This window comes from Henckelia pumila, chromosome 4 (assembly GCF_033568475.1).
Source record: "Henckelia pumila isolate YLH828 chromosome 4, ASM3356847v2, whole genome shotgun sequence".
Classification (NCBI taxonomy): Eukaryota; Viridiplantae; Streptophyta; class Magnoliopsida; order Lamiales; family Gesneriaceae; genus Henckelia; species Henckelia pumila.
This window is the reverse complement of record NC_133123.1, coordinates 204,479,775-204,501,855: the sequence shown is the minus strand read 5'-3', so window position 1 is coordinate 204,501,855 and position 22,081 is coordinate 204,479,775.

The window sequence follows — 22,081 nt, the reverse complement described above, 5'->3', positions numbered from 1 at the left end:
TTTCAATATGAGATGGATCATCGATGTGAGCTTGATTTACAGTTGCATCTTCATTATTTACATAATTTTTTTGAATAGGTTGTTGATGATCTTATTCAATTTCAACTGTTTGATATCCTGGATTGCTTTCAACAACGGGTTCCACTATCTCGGGTTCAGGATTTTGAAAGGATCTTTTGTAAGTGATGGTGTCGTCTTCACTGTCTTCTTCTAGGCGAATTTTTTGCAATCGATTTATCAGTTGACTATCATCTGTTGATTTTCCAATAGACATTGTTTCATCAAAAATAACATGAACATATTTCTCAACATTTAGTGTTTTTTTGTTAAAAACTCTATAAGCCTTGCTAATAGCAGAGTTGACTTTAGTAATGATGAGAGATCCATCAGTGATAACATATCACATATCATCATCTAGAGCTGACAGATGAGCTTGCATACGTATCTTCCAGTCATCAAATTCCCATTTGGAGAACATAAGAATTTTGCTGAATGAAGTCATTTTTGAATAGTGTTCAGAGACAAGATAAAAACCTCGCTCTGATACCACTTGTTGGGATTGGTTGAGAGTGTAGAGAGAGGGGGGGGGGGGGGTGAATACACTATCAAAAATTTCTCGTGAGGCTGAATATGAATTCAATTGGTTTAGTGATTGAATTCTCAATTTATCTTGATGTCTAATGTCGATTGACAAAAAAGTGAATGTGCGGAAATATGTCAAAGGCAGATTCTGAACGATTTATCCAAAAGTGTAAGTAATAGTGAGTAAGCGTAGATAAACTGATAATAACAAAGACGATTATTTATGGAGGTTCGGAGAAAAATACTCCTACGTCACCCCTTCTTCCACCTCGGAAGGATAGCACTAGAAGACTTTGAATTTTACAAGCAATTTGCAAAACCATAATCGAAGAATAGGATTTACTCACTGCCTATCTTAGAGCTCCTAGTTATAACTCAGTTTCAGTCCTAGACTAATAAAAGACAAGTATTACAACTCGATTAGAGATCTGCACAAGATCGATCCTTGAATGATCAGAATAATCTTAGTGTGTTGTGCTTCGAGTTTCTTGATCATTTTACTCTGTTCTTTGAAAGCTTGTGAACTTGTGAAAGCAAGAGTATGTGTATCTCCCAAGAAGAGGTCATGTTCTAAATGATCAAGATGCCTATGTATAGGCTTCTGAATCCAATGGTAATATACTTGAAGTGTCTCTGATCAATTTGAATTATTCCCGTTGCTTCTTCATTTTCACCGATAATTTCTGTGTCCAACATTCTCTGGGTATTGCGGCATTCTGTTTCAGAGGTGTCAGAGTACGATGAGTACGGACAATCTTATCCAGTAGAGCTTCGCGATGGAAAACTGATGTAGAGATGAGATGCTTTTATGCGATCAGTTTCCCTCAGACAGTTTGGTACCTTTGTCTTGTAATGTCGGTTGAGTGTCATACTTTCAGTTTAGCATTCTTGATATCAGTTTAGCTCTTTTGTTGCAGGGGCTTCAGTTTAGCTTATTCTTTAGTAGAGTCGTGCCTTTATTTTTAGCACTTTTCTCAATAAAGTCGCTATTTCTTTTGAAGCTCGGTTTGGCACTGCATCATACTTATCAGTTTAGTTTTGCGCAATCTCTAACTTTGTAAACGCCAAAATTCCTTTTTGATAAACCGAATTTCTAACATATATCATGTAATTTTCTATTTTCATTTACATAGCATTCATTTTTATCATATATATCAACTTGAATATTTTCAAGTGATTTCTCAAACGCTTAATTAATAAGATTTTACAGGGATTATTTCGAGTATTTTTTGCTTATTTTTGTAACCAAACTCGATATAATTTCTCGGGGCTTGCTTCATTTTTGAACTTTTAAAAATGAGCTATTGTAGCTCAAAATAATTTTTAAAAGTGTGTATTCAACCCTTCTCTACACACATTTCCGATCCCAACCCAAAATTCGTGAGTAAAATGATTTTAGTAATGGTTTCTAAAATTGTTATATGATTATGGTTAAAAAAGCATAATATGATTTATCATATAATATAATTTATAAATTTTAATATGATTTAATTTATTCTAACATATATTTTAAAAATAAAATCACGATAACAAACTTTAATATTAAGAATATAAACCTTGGATAAAATAAATTTCATGCCAATGAAAATAGAAAATTACATGATATATTTAAAAATAGATGTATGTTATGACACACATTGAGTTATATATTACCTTTCAAATTATAAAATTATTCATGTTGTACTTTATTTGAAATTTTTTTTTTAAAAATTAAATTTCATATGGTTTGTAATTTTAAAGAGATTGTGTAATCTAATGTGTAATATTCATGATACAAAATTTTTTTTTATTAAATATGATTTAATGAATTCGAAAGATTTATGTCATTAATCTCACACCTATTTTAAAGTCAAATAACTTGCAATACTATTTACAAACAACTATATTAGATAAGGAAGATGACAAAGAAAATTATATACTTACTTCTTGTTTCAATTTTTTTCGTAATCATTGTCTCGAATCGCCATGCACAAGGGGAAGTAAGTCGTCATATTTCGACGATGATTCATGAATATTTTAAATAAATTTTATTATATGATTTCATGTAATTCGACTTATTATCTCGAAAAAAAAAATTAAAACTTCGTGATTTTTTGTAGGGCGAACAATCTTTTGTTATTCTATGTCTCTTTTCGAGTCATATAATTATAATATATATCATATTTAAAGATAAATTTTTGTTACAGCCAAAGGCATGGTGCATTTCAAGCCCCAAAGCTCTCTCAGCTGATTTGCAAGCATTTATAAATTTCGCTTGTCGAAGTATAGTAAAATGCGTCCCCATTATGCCAAAAGGAATGTGCTATGAGCCCAACAGAATCCAAGATCATGCAACTTTTGTTCTCAATTACTACTTCCGTGTCACATATAATTGTTGGAATGGACTTGGTCTTATAGTTATGACAGATCCATATATTATGATTACGTGACTCGGAAATAGAGATAGAATTAAAATCACAAAACAATTGTTCAAAATATGAAAAAATCACGAAGTTTTAACCCTATTTTTTCGAGACAATAAGCTGAATTAACAAAATCATTTACTAAAATTAATTTAAATTCATTAATCATCATCGAACTATGACTACTTATCGGTGCTTGTGCATGACATATAGAGACACTGACTGCGAGAAAAATTGAAACAATAAGTAAATAGATATTTTTATTTGTCATTTTTCTTATCCAATATAGCTCTTCTAAACAGTTTATTTGGCTTTAAATAGGCGTGAGATTATAAATAATCTTTCGAATTTTTTAAATCATCATTAAGAAAATTAGTATGTGCATCAATGAATATAACACATTAATTAGAGGTGTATGTAATTATTGGTAGGTGTATGAGTGTGTTAAAAAAATGCTATCCTAAAGTTGCAACTCTTTCCTTAATTAAACTTTGCACTATAAAATCCCTAAGTTTGAAATTCTCAATTTAAAATATTAAATTGGATTTTTACTAGTCCGAGTCGAAAATGCTAATTTTTGAAATAGTTTAAAAATAAGCTCAAGAATGCGATAAAAGCAATTTTTGACACCCCGGAGGATACAATCAAATTACATTCGCTCCCTTTTTGTGTTTGAAGGTAAAACCCAAAGAACAACATTATTGAATCATGCTAGAGATATGACTATTCTGAAGAGAAGAGAGTCTAACTTGTCGACATAAGGCATCAATAGTGAGATTAATGGAACCTGGATGATATTTGATTTCACAGTAGTAATCCTTCAGAAGATCCATCCAGCATCGCTGTCTCATATTAAACTCAGCTTGAGTGAATATATACTTTAGACTCTTGTGATATGTGAATATGTCAAATCTCTCGTCATATAAGTAATTTCTCCAGATCTTGAATGCAAAGCTAATGGTGGCCAACTCAAGATCATGTACTGGATAATTCAACTCGTGTGTTTTCAATTGTTGAAAGACAAAGTCTATCACATGCTCAAGTTGCATTAGTACTGAAACGACCCTAACCTTTACTTTAAATAAAACTTAAATAGAAAATGCGGATTTTTCAAAAAAAATTTCAGCATGACCTATCTGTAGCTATTAAAACCCACCTGTCCCAATCACAACATTTAAATAAACTAACACAAGACAGGAAACTGGTACGATAAAAGCATGAGATTAACAAAACAGTACAATCCCAAACGAAATTGTGAATTAGTTAAATAGTTTACATTCCATAAATTAAAATCTATAAGTTCTTACATTTACATTTATCCAATAAAAAAAAATAAAAAAAAAACTTTAAAGAATTTAAGTTTAAATAAATTATGCGGAATACTAGCATAGGTTAGACCTGGCCAAGGGCTGGGTTGGGCCCGGACCCAGCCCGAAATCGGCCCGTGGTCAACGGGCCAGTTAACTGGGTCAACGGGCCCAACCCGGAACCGGGACCGGACCGACCACTAGGCGGTCCGGTCCCGATTTTCCATTTGGAAAACCGTCAACCCGGCGGGTTGGACCTGGCGGGTTGGAACGGTCTAACCCGGCGGGTTGGACACGTGGCGCCCATCGGGGCGCCCAGATCCAACGGCCACTAGAAAGTGGCCGTTGGATCTCTCTCAACGGCCACGATTTCGTAGCCGTTGAAAACCCGGCCGACCCGGCGGGTCGGCCCGCCAAACCCGCCGGGTCTACCGTTTTTTTTTAAAAAAAAACCTACTTTTTTTTTTCTATAAATACCCCCAACCTCCTTTCATTTTGTTTACACAATTCTCTCTTCATTCTCTCTATTCTCAATTCCTTTTAATTTCTTGAATTATGAAAAATATCAAGTTTCGATAATTCGATTATTGGTTTATTGTCAATTATTGATTTATTTCCATATTTATACAATTACAAATGTCCGGAGCGGGATCAAGTCGTAGGGGTGACAAAGGAAAAGGAAAGGAAAAGAGCATCATACCACCCGAGGTCGAGTATCCACAATTCAATGTCGATGGCTTTGATCTTGAATATTCCGATGATGAAATTCAAGAAATTCGACAAGAGGCGCAACAAAGACAACAAGTTGAACAACCACCACCACCACATCATCATGCAAGTCAAGAAAGTATGAACGATCCGGCGGCCTCTCAAAGACAAACTCGAGCGATGCCTCGCCTGACATCCGATATCTTCACCAAACATTTCGACAAGGTGACGCTTTCCTCCGGTGATTTGCAAGCCAAATGAAAATATTGTTCAAAATGTTACAAATTTAAAAAAGGAGGTGGTTATGGAACTTTGACGCGGCATATCGAGAAAAATCATCCGGTGAAAATTGGGATTGATCGTGCTCAAACTCAAATTCCGGCATTCTCTTCTCAATCGGGTAATGAATCTCAACTATTTAAATATAACGAAGCTAGATTTAGAGAAGAAACGGCTAAATTTTGTGCGGTTGAACAACTTTCTTTTAGTTTTAGCGATAAATTATCTTTTGAAAATTGGCTTTCTACAAGTACAAATCCTTCTTTTAGACGTATTCCAAGAAATAGTCTCAAACGCAAAATGAAAAAATTAGTCGTTGATCAAAAGAAAGAATTAATTAAGGAATTTTATAGTTTGAATAATAAAGTTTCTTTGTGTTCTGATATTTGGAGTGATCATTGGCAAAATTGTTCATATATGGGTATTACATGTCATTGGATTGATAATAATTGGAACACTCAAAAAAAGTTGTTTGCATATAGATGTTTCAACGAATCACACACGACACAAAATATTTCGCAACTTATATTTGTTATTTTAGAAGAATATGGTCTAACTACCAAAGTTTTTTCAATGTCTTTTGATAATGCTAGTGCAAATACTTTTAGTATTAGTGAGCTTATTGAAATATGTAAACCATCACTAGGTGGCAAATTTTTTCATATTAGATGCACATGTCATATTTTAAATTTGTGTGTTCAAGATGGGCTAAAGAGTTTAGGCATACATATTCAACCAATTAGGAACGCTATTCATTATTTATGGACTCATCCTCAAGTTATGAAGCAATGGGGAAAATTTTGTAGAGTAAATGGTATGAAGCCTAAGCGGTTTGCATGAGATGTTCCAACTCGTTGGAATTCAACATATAAATTGTTATTATCCTCTTTTGAATATAAAGATTTATTATGTACATTTTTTAATCAATTTGTTCAAGCTCGTGATATTTATTTGTTTTCAAATCAATGTAACATATGCACTAGTATTTGTGAAATTTTAAAAGTTTTTAATGATGCTAGTGACCAATTATCCGGTGTTTATTACCCTACTTCACATTTAGTTTTAACACATTGTTGCAACATTGCTTGTATTTTTCATGAATATGTTAAATCTAATGATAGTGCTTTATCTCAATGTATTCTCATCATGAAAGCAAAATGGGAAAAATATTTTTTGCTCATTTCTGAAATTTTTTTATGTGCTTTTGTTTTAGATCCTAGACTTAAATTAGATGGCTTAAGCGACATGTTAACATTATATTATGAATCTTTGGAGCCTATTGCGAAAACGATTCCTTCTATCTCATTGATTTTGTTTAATATTAAAACTCATTTACTTGATATTTATAATGAATATAACATCAAATATGGTGGACAAATTGTTTCACATGAAATACAATCCACTGCAACTAGTAATGTTACTTCTAAACTTACTAAAGCACAACTTTTATTAAGGAAACAGACGAAACGTCCAAGAGGATCCTCAAGTTCAAGTCAGGAACTTGAGAATTATTTTACCACTACTTTTGATTTTAGTGATACAGATGAGGAAAATTTCGACATTTTGATATGGTGGTCGCAAAAAACACAAATATATCCAATTTTGGCTATAATGTCAAAAGAAATTCTAGCTTGTCCGGTTTCAACAGTTGCAGTGGAGCAAGCATTTAGTATTGGAGGAAATAAATTGGACGAGAGACGTTCTAGCTTAAGGCCGGAAAATTTGGAAGCCCAATGTTTGCTCAATGATTGGTCAAAAGCCGCTACTCGAACACAACATATTCAAAGTGATGAAGAAGACCAAGATGATACCGAAGGAACATCCGGAACTACGATGGAGGAAATGCGAGTGAAGTAGAATAAAATGTAATAGATTTGTAATATAAGTCATAAGATGTTGAAATTCTAATATATTGTTTATTTAATAAATGTAATAGATTTTTATTATGGAGATATGAAATATTTAATTGAGATTATTAAAAGAATATGTCTTATTAAAAATTTGTTTAAAAATTAAAAAAAAATTGAAGTTGCTCACTTGCCCGGTTGCCCCTTTGGGCTTTGAATTTAATTCAAAGGTTAAGCGCCCCAGCACTGATTTTGCAGCGCTGGGGCGCTGCCCCTTCGAATTGAATTCGAAGGGGCAGCGCCCCAGCGCTTCAAAATCAGCGCTGGGGCGCTGCAATTTTTTTTTTTTTTAAAAATGCACGGGTTAGCCCGGACTCTGAACCGGCGGTTAACCGGACCCGAACTCGGACCGGAACCGCCGGTTCACCAACTCGGACCGGAACCGGCCCGTGGCCAGGTCTAGCATAGGTCAGAGGCATGTGCCGTGCCCGCATCGCAGTCCACTCAAGAATCATGCACCTCGATCTCAACGAGAATCTAACCTGTACCAAGCAAATTAGTGAGCCTAAAAGCTCAATAATTATAAACCACGAAGTCGCGAGGAGTTCAAAATACATGCACGATACTTAAAATACTAGTACTTATAATACCTCCAAACTTATTCAGAAAAAGTGTAGTGACCTGCGCCGTGATCACCTACTAATCAGAAGCTTAAGCATGCATTTAACTTAATTAAAAAAATAAAAAAAAATCAGCAGAAAAGCATAAATAAATTCCCAAAATGAAATAATTAAGATACAACCAAATCAAAATCTGTATCAACTCAAATACATACAAAACAAAAGCCTAGACAAAACCCTGTTGGCCATCCATCGCCTAAGCCCTCCTGGAACCACCCGCCTCATCCAATTGCAGACCTCCCCCATGGAATATGGTGTCCAGATACAACAATGTACGGGACGCGATCATGATAAGCTCAGTACAAGAGTATGAGTATACGATATTATATGTGCATGTATGTAAGTGAACTGGGTACCGAGACACTCAGGTCAAGAAACTAGCTCATAGATCGGGCCCAGGGTATATAGCACGCTGCGACATCGCCTCAGGAGGTGGCTCATATATCCAGTGGATAATGGTGACCTGATACTAGTACAAGTGTCCAACCATCACGGTGACCTGGCACAAGAATTATGTATCCAACCATCCACAAACTCGTAGGGTGAGCGCTCTACTATAGGATACCTCTAAGGTAAAGACTCAATATGCTCATGTATACAACATACAGTCGTGTCATGCTGTATATATAAAGGCATATAAAACATGCAAGCACATAATCCATGCAAACACATAATACATGCATACTCAATCTGGATATCTCGAATAATACTTCCGTACCTCATATACTAGGCAAAGCTAGAACAGCTCTAAGTCCAAGCCTATCGTCCGTACTACAATGCAAAGTACTCATGCATTATAATCTTATTCTAAAATCCTTAACTACGATATAGCATACTCCATATTTACTATAAGGAGCAAGAGCTATACCTGCGTCCTTCGTCATCCCGCTGATGACGACTGTCCCAGAACTTGGGCACCACTCCGCAGCACCCCCTGAGCGCCTCGCAAATTCCTGGACCAAGACTAAGAAGGCTGGAATCACCCCAAAACACTTAGAAAACACCTAGACCAAGAGAGAAGCTATAGAATTTGGTGTGAGAAATGAAATCTCGGATGGCTTATTTATAGACAACGATCGAAAGCTCCGATCACCTGATCGAAAGCTCAAATCTCGCAAGTAGGCCACGTGTGGATTGGCTATGATCGGAAGCTCCAATCCTGCAATCAGAAGCTCCGATCTTGTACGTGTCCAATCAACCTTGACACCTCATTGCATGCATGGCTGAGAGCATATTGGAAGCTCCGATCCTTACGTAGCTTCCGAACTACCAACATTGATTCCGAACTGATCGGAGGCTCCGATGCTGAGTTCGGAAGCTCCGAACTGTACTTAGTCCAAAACTTCATATTTTGTTCGATTAATTCCAAATTAAGCCCCTAATCCATGCTTAACCATTTTTACTCATTTAATCTAGTGAAATGGAGACGGGCTACTACATTCCCCCTACTTAAGATATTCCGTCCTCGAATAATCTTAAGTACTGAATGCAGTAAAAATACTGAATAAACATATTTTATTCAAACTGAATCATTATACAAGAAACAACTGAAACACAACAATTTCAAAATAACTCTGGATAATTTTTATGCATACGACTCTCAAGTTCCCAAGTGGCTTCCTTAGTGCCTCGGCACTGCCACTGAACTAGAACAAGAGGAATGATCTTGTTGCATAACACCTTATCCTTATGACCTATGATACGCAAAGGTCTCTCCACGTACATCAAATATGTATCCAACTGTAATTAAGACGGTTGTAAGATATGAGACTCATCTGCCACATACCGTTGCAATAGTGAAACATGGAACACGACGTGGATACTTGACAAATACGGCGGTAACGCCAACCTTTAATCCAAATCTCCACCACTTTCCAAAATCTCAAATGGACCAATGAACCTAGGAGATATCTTACCCTTGAGATCGAATCTCAAAATCCTGCAAAATGGTGAGACTTTCAAAAACACTTTCTCGCCCACTTCAAACTGCAAAGGTCTGCGCTTAACATTCGCATAACTAGTCTGCCGATCCTGCGCAGTCTTAATTCTCTTCTTGATCTGTCCAAAAATATCAAGAGCCTGATGGACTAACTCTGGTCCCTCTACCTGTCGCTCCGCCACTTCCTCCCAGAACAGTGGAGTAAGACATCGTCTCCCGTACAACGCCTCAAACGGAACCATCCCAATACTACGATGGTATATGTTGTTGTATGCGAACTCAATCAATGGCAACTGATCTTGCCAAGCTGGACCAAAATCCATAGAACATTCTTGCAACATGTCTTCAAGAGTAAAAATCATGTTCTCTGACTGCCCGTCAGTCTCTGGGTGATAAGCTGTAGAGTAGTACCCATAGCGCGCTGAAGACTCCCCCACAACTTGGAAGTAAATCTAGGGTCTCGATCGCTGACTATGCTCAGAGACACTCCATGCAATCGGACAATATCATGGATATACAAACGTGTCATCCTGCCAAAATTATAGTCCTGGTTATAAGGAATGAAATGTGCTGACTTGGTGAGTCGGTCCACCACAACGTAGATAACGTCACGATTCCTCGAGGTCACCGGTAAATGGGTCACGAAGTCCATCGCGATCAACTACCATTTCCACTCAGGAATAGGTAAACTGTGAAGCAACCCTCTAGGTCGTCGATGCTCTGCCTTGACCTGCTGACACACCAAACATCTTAAAACATATTGATACACACTCCTCTTCATTCCCTTCCACCAGAACCTAGTACGCAAATACAGAGAAAACCATCTAACTGGTTGTAACGCCCCAAATTTTATCTTAATTGACTTTATTTGAGATAATCAAAGACTACAGAGTTCAAGAGCCGACTTGATTTGATCAGGGTCTTTTTTGCAAATTTTGGATTTTTCAGGGACTAAAACGCAAATATCGATTTTATTAGATATTTATAAGGGATTTGACTCATCCATTAACTCCAACCTCTTCCCCAAACGTCTTCTCTCCTCCATTGAAGCAAGAAACGTTTCTTCAAGCTTTGAAATTCTTTGATTTTGTCGATCCGTCCATTAGAAATTATTTCTGAAGGCAGATTGGCGATCACGGCAGCGAGAGCTTCGTTCTATAGTAAATTTTTCTCCGATCAGATACATTCTAATTTTTGGATTTTGTTAGAATCGATTGAGTTGCGAGTATGTTGTTCTTAGCAGAGTTCTGATCATTTATTCTCAGTCGATTTTGAATTAGGACATCGATCGGAATTGTTAGGAATTTTGGAAGTTTATTCTAAAATTTGAGTTTTGAGATTTGTTGGGTTTGAACCTTTATTGTGGTTTTAGCATTGATATGAGTTGTTTGAGATGTTGTACTGCTGTCTGTATTTCCGGTTTGATCAGTTATAGCCGTTATGCCGCCAGTTTGAGTTTTGGAACATCAATCGTTTATATTGATGAGATTTTGGATTTAGGAGTTGGAATTGAGTCTGAATGGTTTGAATTGGATAGATTTACTTTGGAATTCTTGTATATCTCCTTTCAGATTCAGTTGCAGATCGTGGAGTCCAGAATTGACAGAATCCAAAATGTTGAAGAATTGATCAAGGTTTGGTATCGAGGTTATTCTATTTCCTTGACTTGTTTCGAGTGATGTTTTGATTGAGCATTTTGTGCTTGTAGCTTTTCCGGATTGCAGCTACGCCAATCAAAGAAGAGGTAAAAGATGACTTTGAAATGGAATAGGACGATTAACTCGAATTCAGATTGATTCGAGTGTCCTAGGGAAAATCACATACTTGAATGCTACTTGGCATTTATGTTGGTTGTTTTTTTGATTTGCACTTTCATTCATATTGAGTCATTTACCTTTGTTTTGCGGGCAAGAGAGGCCCAGAGAAGTTAGATGTTCTGTGGACTATAGTTGAGTGACATTGGTTAGCAGATTTTTTTACTAATTGTCGAGAAACATTCTCTATAGGCACCAAGAGTCTAGAGGAGTAAAATATGCATCGTCCACCTTGATCGGGAGAGTCGGTGTGTTGGTGATATTTTGTCCTCGGGATCCCAAATGAGATAAGAAGAACATTTACCTTGTGATTATCCAGACTTGATAATCCCAGATTTTAAAGAAATGCATTGCATTTATGCATTTGAATTGAGTTTAGACATGCTTTTGGAATTGATTGTCTTGTATATATATATATATATAATATATATATATATATATATCATGTTTTGATATATTAATTGATATGCATGTTTTGTCTCTTTTACTAGGAATTGTATTCTCACCGAATTTATCCGGCTGTTGTCATGTCTTTGTATGTGTGCTTGGCGACAGGTGGGGCAGGACCGAGTTAGAGATCGCATGGCTAGGTGGTCGAGTTGATAGAGTGAGGCCTTGGTGTTTTAGAAGTCGACTATGTAATCGAACTTACATTGGATTCGTACTCGTTATGCTTTGTATTGAATAAGCTAGACTGAAGCATGTTCTACTAGTTTGAGATTGTATAACCCTAGAACTATCTTGTAGTGAAGCTTGTATGATGTTTGGATGAATTATGTATTGGTTTATGCATGATTTGGATTGAGTTTGGACAAGTTTTTTGCTGTATTTTTAGTTCAGAACTGTCACCGATCGATCGGTAAGATGTGACCGATCGAGCGAGTGAGTTTTAGCCAAGTTTTTATTTTTCTGAAAACTTGCCCGATCGATCGGTAAGATCTTACCGATCGAGCGGAGCACTATTCAAGTAAAAAAACTATTTATTTATCTCTTGGATCTTTTTATGATTATCGATAGGATTAATTCTTGATTAGATGATTAGAATCGAGGTCTCACATTAAGTGGTATCAGAGCGATAAGTTCCTGGTTGAACTAGAGTGAGCGGGGTATTCCGAGTCCGCATGAATTGAATTCTCGCATGTGTTTGAATTATTTATTTGACTTATTTAAATACCATGCGAGCATGCTTTATTATGTGAATATTATTTGAATTGCATGATTTGTGGTTTAAATTGTAAAGCATGAATTATCTGGAATATAAACTGTAATTGTTTCTCAATTGCAATTGAATATTTCTAAGATAGAAGAAAATTGTTGAATAGAGATTATGGACACGAGATGATTGAGATTGAGATTGAGATGTTTGTGTCCCAATGCTCTCGAAATTGAGATATGTGTTCCTCAATGAATTTTGAACAGAAATCTTTCCGCATCGGAATCCGATTGAACGAGGTTGTTCTACGACTGAAGAATGGACGTTACTCCAACGCCGATGGAAGCCTTGTTGATGAGGTTCCAGACCTTTCAACCCCAAACCCTGAGGAGTACAGAGAATGCGGTGGAATGTGTAAATTGGTTAAAAGAAATAGACCAGTTATTTGATTCTCTGGAATACATCGATGACCGTAGAATTCGGTTAGTTATGTACCAACTGCAAGGGACTGCCAAAAGTTGGTGGATTTCTAGGAAGAAGGCATTAGAGAATCAAGGATTGGTTGTTTTGTGGAGTTTGTTTAAAGCTGAATTTCTTAGGCAAATTCCATTCCAGAAAGAGATCGTGTACAGTGGAAGTACCACTAGGGGTCTTTTTCAACCGAGAGGACAGTCATTCAAGAAGTATGGGAGTAGTTCTTCTAGCTCCAGTAGATCGAAACAGTCTAGTTCCGGACATAGTTCAGGATCTTCCGGTGTATCTTCTAATAATTATGGAGGTCTACACCTCAGTGAGCATTGTCTCGGAATTTCTGGATGCTGCAATATCTGCCATCTGCTAGGACACTTTTCTAGGAGATGTCCTCAACGTTATAACAGTGGATCCCAGTCGGGGAGTTCTTTTAGGCCAATGGTTCAACAGGAGAGACAAGCTCGTGTGGTTCACTCATTTTAGCCGCCACACCAGAATCGACTTAGAGGCTCTTCGATCATGAATCATCCTCCGATTCAACAGACGTTGAATCTTGCTCTCAACAAGGATCCGCAGACTTGTGTTGCACCCGATGATGACACATCAGGTAACCGTTGAATATGATTTTATGCTCATTTCTGATAGTTCTGTTACGCTCCTTGCTTTCTTAACTGAGGATATTACTATGATTCACAATCTGCCTTTTGAGATCTTACTTTCCGTAGTTGCTATTGTCTGTCGTATGATCGCTTGATTTCAGAATTGTATAGAGGAATCCTCTTTGTATGCAGTTGATGTCCTAGAATCTAGCCCAAATTTATTGATAAACCAGTGGTTAGAGAGTTTGCTGGTATTTTCCAGATGAGATTCCGGGATTGCCTCTGATTTATGAGGGTAGATTCAGCAACGACTTGAGATCAGACATCATCAGCTGAGAGTTAGTAAGAAAGAGATATGGAAGAATGGATTTGTAATGAGGTATAGCCGCTTTGATTTTGTTGTAGTACCGTTTGGATTGTAAATTCGTCTTCAGTGTTATATATCCTTTGAACTGAATCTATCAGAGGTATTAGACGAATTTAGAATTCTTATTGATCTTATCGTGTCTGTACCAGAGAGTTAAAGATTATGAGTTCTATAACAGATTCTTCGAGAGATTCTTATCGTCGTGGACCCGATTTCTCAGCTATCTCCAGAGAATGCACTTTTGTCTGAACCGAATCTTATGAGATCAATTTGTTTAACCGAAAGATTAATTCTTATTTTTTCTACTACAATTATTCTCTTGACCGGTGATTTCTTCACTTCTGGTTGGAGTGTAGATCCGTTCTTATGTTATCTACTATCGGTATTTCTCCTGAATGATGATTGATGCAGTTCTGGTTTAGAGTTTGAAGCAGATATGAGAATTCGTTGAAAGAATTCAGATTGGGATAGAAGTTCGAGTTTCAGGTTAGTGCCGAGATCGTTTTTTGTGAGTAAGTAATTCTGTTATGCCACATGTTTCGGGGAAAGCAGAGTATATTGAGATTGGCACTTTGCAGTTATTCAGTATTCTTGATTTTGGTACTGATGATCTTTCAGTACTTGGCTATTCTTCTTATTGAGATTTTGGATGTATTCTTGTTCATAGGAATCACGCTCTAGTCTAGACACCGAGACAGCTGAAGACGCTCGAGACTCAATGTCTGAATCTAGACTTCGAGCTCGCAGAGATTTTATTGATTACAGGGTCTGTTATCTATTGTCTTATGAGGAGATTTCCGTGATCTTCTCTAATCTTTAGAGTTGGAGTAATTGTTTCGCAGATGGAACCGATTATGAGGACAGAGAAGAAGATTAGATTGTATGAGATTCTGACTGCGAATCTTTTACCTGAGGATTTGTATACAACAACTGATGTTTTGAGATGTTCTTATTTTATCTACTATCTGATTTCGATTGACCGATTGTTGAAATCTGCTACCGTATTCCGTATGGAATGAATTTTAGTTAGGATCAGAGGATGGATATTGTGTCAGAAGTCGTCAGACGTCATGTTTTTCCGGATTCTATCAGTTTAGACAGAGATCCTTGATGCATTCGTTCTTTCGGCATAGATTTCGAAGAAACATTTGTTGTTGAGTGCAACGTATTTTATTCAATACCCTCAGAACGACGGACAACCAGATTAGACGAGTCGAGCGTTAGAGATGATGCCATGACCTGTATTGCTCGACTTAGCCCTAGTTGGCAGAATTCTTTATTCTTGGAGATTTCGTACAGCGTTAGCTATCAATTGACTTTCTTGATGGCACCTTGCGACGAGTTGTACAAACAGAAATGAAAATCTCATTTGAATTGAGATGATTTTCTGTGTCACCTGATTTGGGACCAGATCTTGATTCGAGGTTTTTGAACAGAAGAAGATTATCTTGAAAGAGTGGGTGCCCGGTGAGCCAACTTGTGGCTAAGGGCTTTGATGACTCTTTGTATAAACAATCTTTTGTTTAATATAATTTACACTTTTATTAATGGCAATGACTTTATCTTTCTTCATATTGTTATATTGTGATATACTATTGTTGTTTTGATAAAGACCTTGAATATACTATAGTGTATGTAAGATGTGGTAGTACATGGGGATGTCTATCATGAAACATATCTTATAGTCACTGTATATTCTAAACAAGTTCCTAGTCGATTGAGCCGTCCGTTAATAAGGATAAGGATCGCTCGAGATTGAGACTAGCATTTGCGATGCCGAGTACCACGTTTCATTGGTATGAAACATAAAGATGTTCAAAGCATGCAAATGGATATTCATACGATGAATGATCGAACTACCCTATCCGGACTTTCCAAGTGGTTATCACTTATCGAGTGGATAAAGTCCGCGGTTTTGGTTGTACACCATTAGTCCTTACTACTTGAAACATCATTGAGACTCTATATGCTAGTACTGTGCTTTGACTCATTTACCGACTCTATTGGGGTCATCAGGTGTCGGGATTGGGTACAGTTACAACACATATAGGAGTCGATGCTTTGTTGTCAAGGATTCACCACATACTTGCGAGTGTGGATATCCTATGCGATCTGAGGAGATATTAGTGTGACGAATCTCTGGCCATAGTACATGATGTGTTTTAAGAAATGGTTTCTTAGTAGCACATGCGATGTCACTATTAGATCTTCAAGATGTATTGCATAGTTATCGAATCTCGAACGACTCTCGATTTACCAATGGTTGTTGATTCGATCGGGATATATGGATGAAGGGACCGTACTGTACGCTAACCAAAATCTATTGGTTCTTGTAGGCACTATCAGTGATACCTAGGGAATCATGGGGCGATGTTGTTAGGCGCTCTTACCATGATTCGATGGGCAAGTCGGAAATTGTTGTTCCGAGTCACAAGGAGTTGTGAGCCCACGGCTAGCTGTATCCCTGAACCATTGAGGGTCACACAGAGTAATGGATTTTTAATCCCCGTTGAGATAGTTAAATTTAAAGAGTTAAATTTAATGAACAAAGAAGTTGGACTTCTTATTTAAGAGTAGAGGAGTAAGATTTCCTAAAATGACATAGGAATGGGCATTTTTGGAAATCACTGAATTCGGATTCAGAAAAATTTATCTTGACTTTAAAAGGTGCAGAAATGGTTTCTGTGAACATTGGTAAAATCGGTTTATCAATCAGAGTCACGATAAATTTTATATTAATTTCTGAACATGCGGGCTTTGCTTGTCGGGCTTGAACTTATGACTAATGGGCCCTAAGCTGTTAGCGGCCTACATTATAAATAAGTTATTGCAGTACAGAAATTACACACAACAGGGTCACAATTTTCGAAAACCTGGCTGATTTTCTCTCTAAGTGGCCGCCCCCCCTCCCCTCTGCTCGTGAAAATCCAGCCTGTGAATTTTGAATTTACAGTCTGGTTTAACAGATCAAATTCGTTAATTATCTTCGTAGAAACTTCTGATAGATTTTCTAGTGCAATCTATCAGAGGGATTAAATCTCTGATACCACTGTTGGAGAACGGCGATCAGATCAATCAGAATTGATACCCGGTGCTGCGGAAGTTTAAAAATTTTATATGGAACGATTCCATAATGGGTATCAAAACTTTTACGATTAAATTGTGTGTGTAAAAATTAAATAACAATTATAAATTTTTACCTCCAATCTCGAATCGAGATTATGGACACCAACAGATTGCTCTGCTCTTGTTGTATCTCCCAGGGACTGATGGACGAACTATTGGGCCATATGTAATAAAAGTAGGCTTGGTTTATGGCCCGTTTCCACCCCTTAAAAATGTATCCCCTACTTGTCATTGTTATTTATTGTAAATACATTAGATTTAGTGGGAGATCAAGATTTGAAGATGGAGGTGGGCCCAGCAGACAATAAAGACAGAAGAAATGTAAATTGGAAGCAAATGTAATAGGATTGCATTGCATACTGCATATTACCTAGGATTGGACTAAGACTCGTGATTGGCAACCACGGGTCGATTAGAAATGGAATCGATCATCCTATATAATATGTGATATTATTGTTGTATGCATGTTTTAGACTAAATTGTGTGAATCCGGCAAGCATACAAATTTTAAAATGATGAGACAAATTTTCAAAATTAAAATCCCTCATTTTAAATATGATTTAAAATTGATATCAAGATAAATAAAGGAAATTTAAAATTGTTTAAATGTTCCTACCTTCCATCAACGATCAATGTATGAGATGCTACCCGCGGATACGGTCCGGCTCATATTATTGGGGGGGCCCGTTCGTCGGAAAGCTGTACATTGGATCGACACATGTTGTAAGTTGGGTGGAACTCCCATGGGATCGGCTCATATTATTGGGGGATCCACATGGCGACCGTCCATCACAACTTAATATTGATGAGTCATCTTGACATGTCACAATAAACGGCGTCATATTATTGGGCCCTTATTGGACATGAGGTAAAAAACGTGGAGGTTGCTTTGGAAGCAATTGGGCTCTACCTTTTGAAAATTATGGTTGGCTGATATTATTCGGGACCATAGTTTGTCAATTGGACTCCATGTTCTCACTAAGAAAAACAGTTTTCCGTTTTCACTAGAGGGTAGTGAAATCGTTAAAATAGTGGGAGTGAGATTCATAAAATAAATTTCGCCTATTTTATGTCTTAGTAAAATAATTAAACAATCATCGATAATTGTCTGTTTCATCTCAGTATATCATTATGATGAATCTTCGTAATCCACATGTTTCAATTCTCCAACAAAACAAACATACTGGCGCAAACAATACAGAATGATTCCATAAGTTAAGATTGTCCTAAGTTCGGAAAAGATTTTCTAAGTGTTAGAAAAGGCTTCTCCGAAAATAGCCCCGGCTGATGTAACTGCCGAAAGGTTGGCCGAACTAGAGAAATGGTTGGACCATGATCTCAAGGCCAAATGTTACATGCAAAATTGGACAAATCTAAACAAGTTTGCCATCACTGCAAGAAACCCGGTCATTGGAAACGTAACTGCAAGGAATACCTCGAGCAGTTGCGAACTGCGAAGGGTATGTTCTATATTGAAATAAATGTTTCACTTAATACTACTTCTTGGGTATTGGATACCAGATATAGATCTCACATTTACAATGAGTTGCAAATGATGACAAGAAGTAATAAGCTAAGGATGGGTGAGACCCAACTGAGACTCGGGAATGGTTCAAGAGTCGAAGCCAAAGCGATAGGAGACATTTATTTAATTTTGCAAAACAATTTTAAGTTATTTTTGAGAGATGTTTTGTATGTTCCGGATTTGGTCAAAAACATTATTTCTATTTCTATGCTTGATAGAGATGGTTATTCTTGCAATTTTGTGAATGGGATTTGCAATATTTACAAGAATGAATGTTTGATTGGAAATGGACAACTTGAAAAAGATCTATATAACTTAAAACTAAAAGACGTTCCAATAAATTTATGTTGATAAACCGGCAACAACAAACAAAAGGAAAATCGATAGTCAAAACCCGGCAAACCTTTGGCATGTTAGGCTAGGTCATATTTCCTCAAGGAGGATGAACAAGTTAGTGGGAGAGGGCATGTTTGATATGTCTAATATTAACTCTCTACCTACTTGTGAATCCTGCCTGAAAGGAAAAATGACTAAATCTCCTTTTAAGGGGAAACCTGAGCGTAGTCAAAATCTGTTGGATTTGATCCATACAGACGTTTGTGGTCCATTTAGAATTGGTACTCAATTTGGCCACACCTACTTCATTACCTTTACTGATGATTATTCAAGGTATGGGTATTTATATTTAATGAAATATAAGTATGAAGCATTTGAAAAGTTCAAAGAATTCAAGGCTGAATTCAAGGTAAAAGTATTAAAGCACTTCGATCGGATCGAGGTGGAGAATACTTGAGTACCGAGTTTTTGGACTATCTGAAAGAGAATGGGATTCTCTCTCAGTGGACTCATCCTATGACACCTCAGCTGAATGGTGTATCGGAGCGTCGTAATCGAACTTTGTTGGACATGGTTCGATCCATGATGAGCTTCACGGAGCTTCCACCTTCGTTTTGGGGCTATGCGCTTGAAACGGCGGTATTGTTGTTGAACAACGTCCACACCAAAGCAGTGGACAAAACACCATACGAGTTATGGAATGGCAAAGCTCCTAAGTATTCGTACTTGAGGATTTGGGGATGTCCTGCTTACGTGAAGCAGACAGTGGGAGATAAGTTGGATAGTCGATCCACCTTATGTTATTTTGTAGGGTATCCGAAGAATTCAATCGGATATTATTTCTATCATCCTGCTGAAACAAAAGTGTTTGTTTCAAGGAATGCCACCTTCTTGGAGAAGGAGTTCTTATTGGATAAGAAAGGCAAGATGATGGAACTCGAAGAAATTCGAGAAGAACCCGAAATACAAAATAACGATCCTACACCTCAGGAACCATTGATGGACACGCCTATACTTAGAAGATCTGAGAGGACTTCTAGACCTCCTATTCGATATGGTATTCTTCTTGAAGGGGATCAAGATGAACCCGATGTTGGATGTGATCCAAGAAACTTCAAAGAAGCAATTTCTGATGCTGATTCAAATTTATGGCTTGAAGCTATGCAGTCGGATATAGATTCGATGCATACAAACCAAGTTTGGTCTTTAGTAGATCCTCCCGATGGAATTGTTCCAATAGGGTGTAAATGGATCTACAAGAGAAAGCTTGGGCCTGATGGTAAGGTATTGACCTACAAGGCGCGATTGGTGGCGAAAGGTTACACTCAAAGACAAGGAGTTGACTATGATGAAACCTTTTCACCAGTTGCAATGTTCAAGTCCATAAGAATCCTTATTGCCATAGCTGCTTGGTATGACTATGATATATGGCAAATGGATGTGAAGACTGCATTTCTTAATGGAAACATTAAGGAAGAGATCTATATGACGCAGCCTGAGGGATACACATCCATGGGAAGCGAGCATAAGGTATGCAAGCTTCAGAGATCAATCTATGGTCTAAAACAAGCATCAAGAAGTTGGAACCAGAAATTTGATGAAACAATAAAAGATTTTGGTTTCATCAAGAACCCGGAGGAACCATGCGTGTACAAGAAAGTAGTTAAGGATGCTGTGACATTCTTAGTACTTTATGTTGATGACATCCTACTCATTGGGAATGATGTAGGGATGTTGCAGTCAACAAAGATATGGTTATCAGGTAGATTCTCGATGAAGGATTTGGGTGAGGCATCCTATATTCTAGGGATACAGATCTATAGAGATAGATCTAAGAGAATGATAGGACTCACTCAATCAACCTACATAGACACCATATTGAAACGGTTTTCAATGGATGGGTCCAAGAGAGGACATCTACCCATGTGTCATGGAGTTTCTCTATCCAAGTCTATGTGTCCCAAGACTGATGAAGAGATAGAGAAAATGACACATGTACCATATGCGTCAGCCATAGGTAGTATCATGTATGGGATGATATCTACCAGACTGGATGTAGCATTTGCTCTGAGTGTCACGAGCAGATATCAAGCTAATCCCGGTCAAATGCATTGGAAAGCCGTGAAGGACATTCTTAAGTACTTACGAAGGACTAAGAATATGTTCATGGTATATGGAGGAAGAGAACTAAAATTGGAAGGCTATACCGACTCTAGCTTCCAAAGTGACGTGGATGACTCGAAGTCAACCTCTGGATTTGTGTTCATGCTCAATGGCGGTGCTGTCTCTTGGAAGGGTTCCAAGCAGGACACCACAGCGGATTCCACCACTGAGGCAGAATACATTGCAGCATCAGCTGCTGCTAAAGAGGCCGTTTGGATGAGGAATTTCGTCCAAGAGTTGGGCGTTATTCCGGAAGTTGTTGGTCCAGTCCCGGTGTACTGTGACAACACGGGTGCCGTTGCTCAGGCAAAGGAACCAAGGTCTCATCAAAGATCCAAACACGTACTGAGGAAATACCACATCATCCGGGAGATTGTGGAAAGAGGAGACATCACTGTCGAAAGAGTGGCCTCTGCAGACAATATCGCTGATCCACTTACTAAGCCCTTGCCAGGACCATTATTTGACAAACATCGCGAAGCAATGGGTCTACGTAGTATGACTAGTTGGCTATAGGGCAAGTGGGAGATTGAAAGAGTGGGTGCCCGGTGAGCCAACTTGTGGCTAAGGGCTTTGATGACTCTTTGTATAAACAATCTTTTGTTTAATATAATTTACACTTTTATTAATGGCAATGACTTTATCTTTCTTCATATTGTTATATTGTGATATACTATTGTTGTTTTGATAAAGACCTTGAATATACTATAGTGTATGTAAGATGTGGTAGTACATGGGGATGTCTATCATGAAACATATCTTATAGTCACTGTATATTCTAAA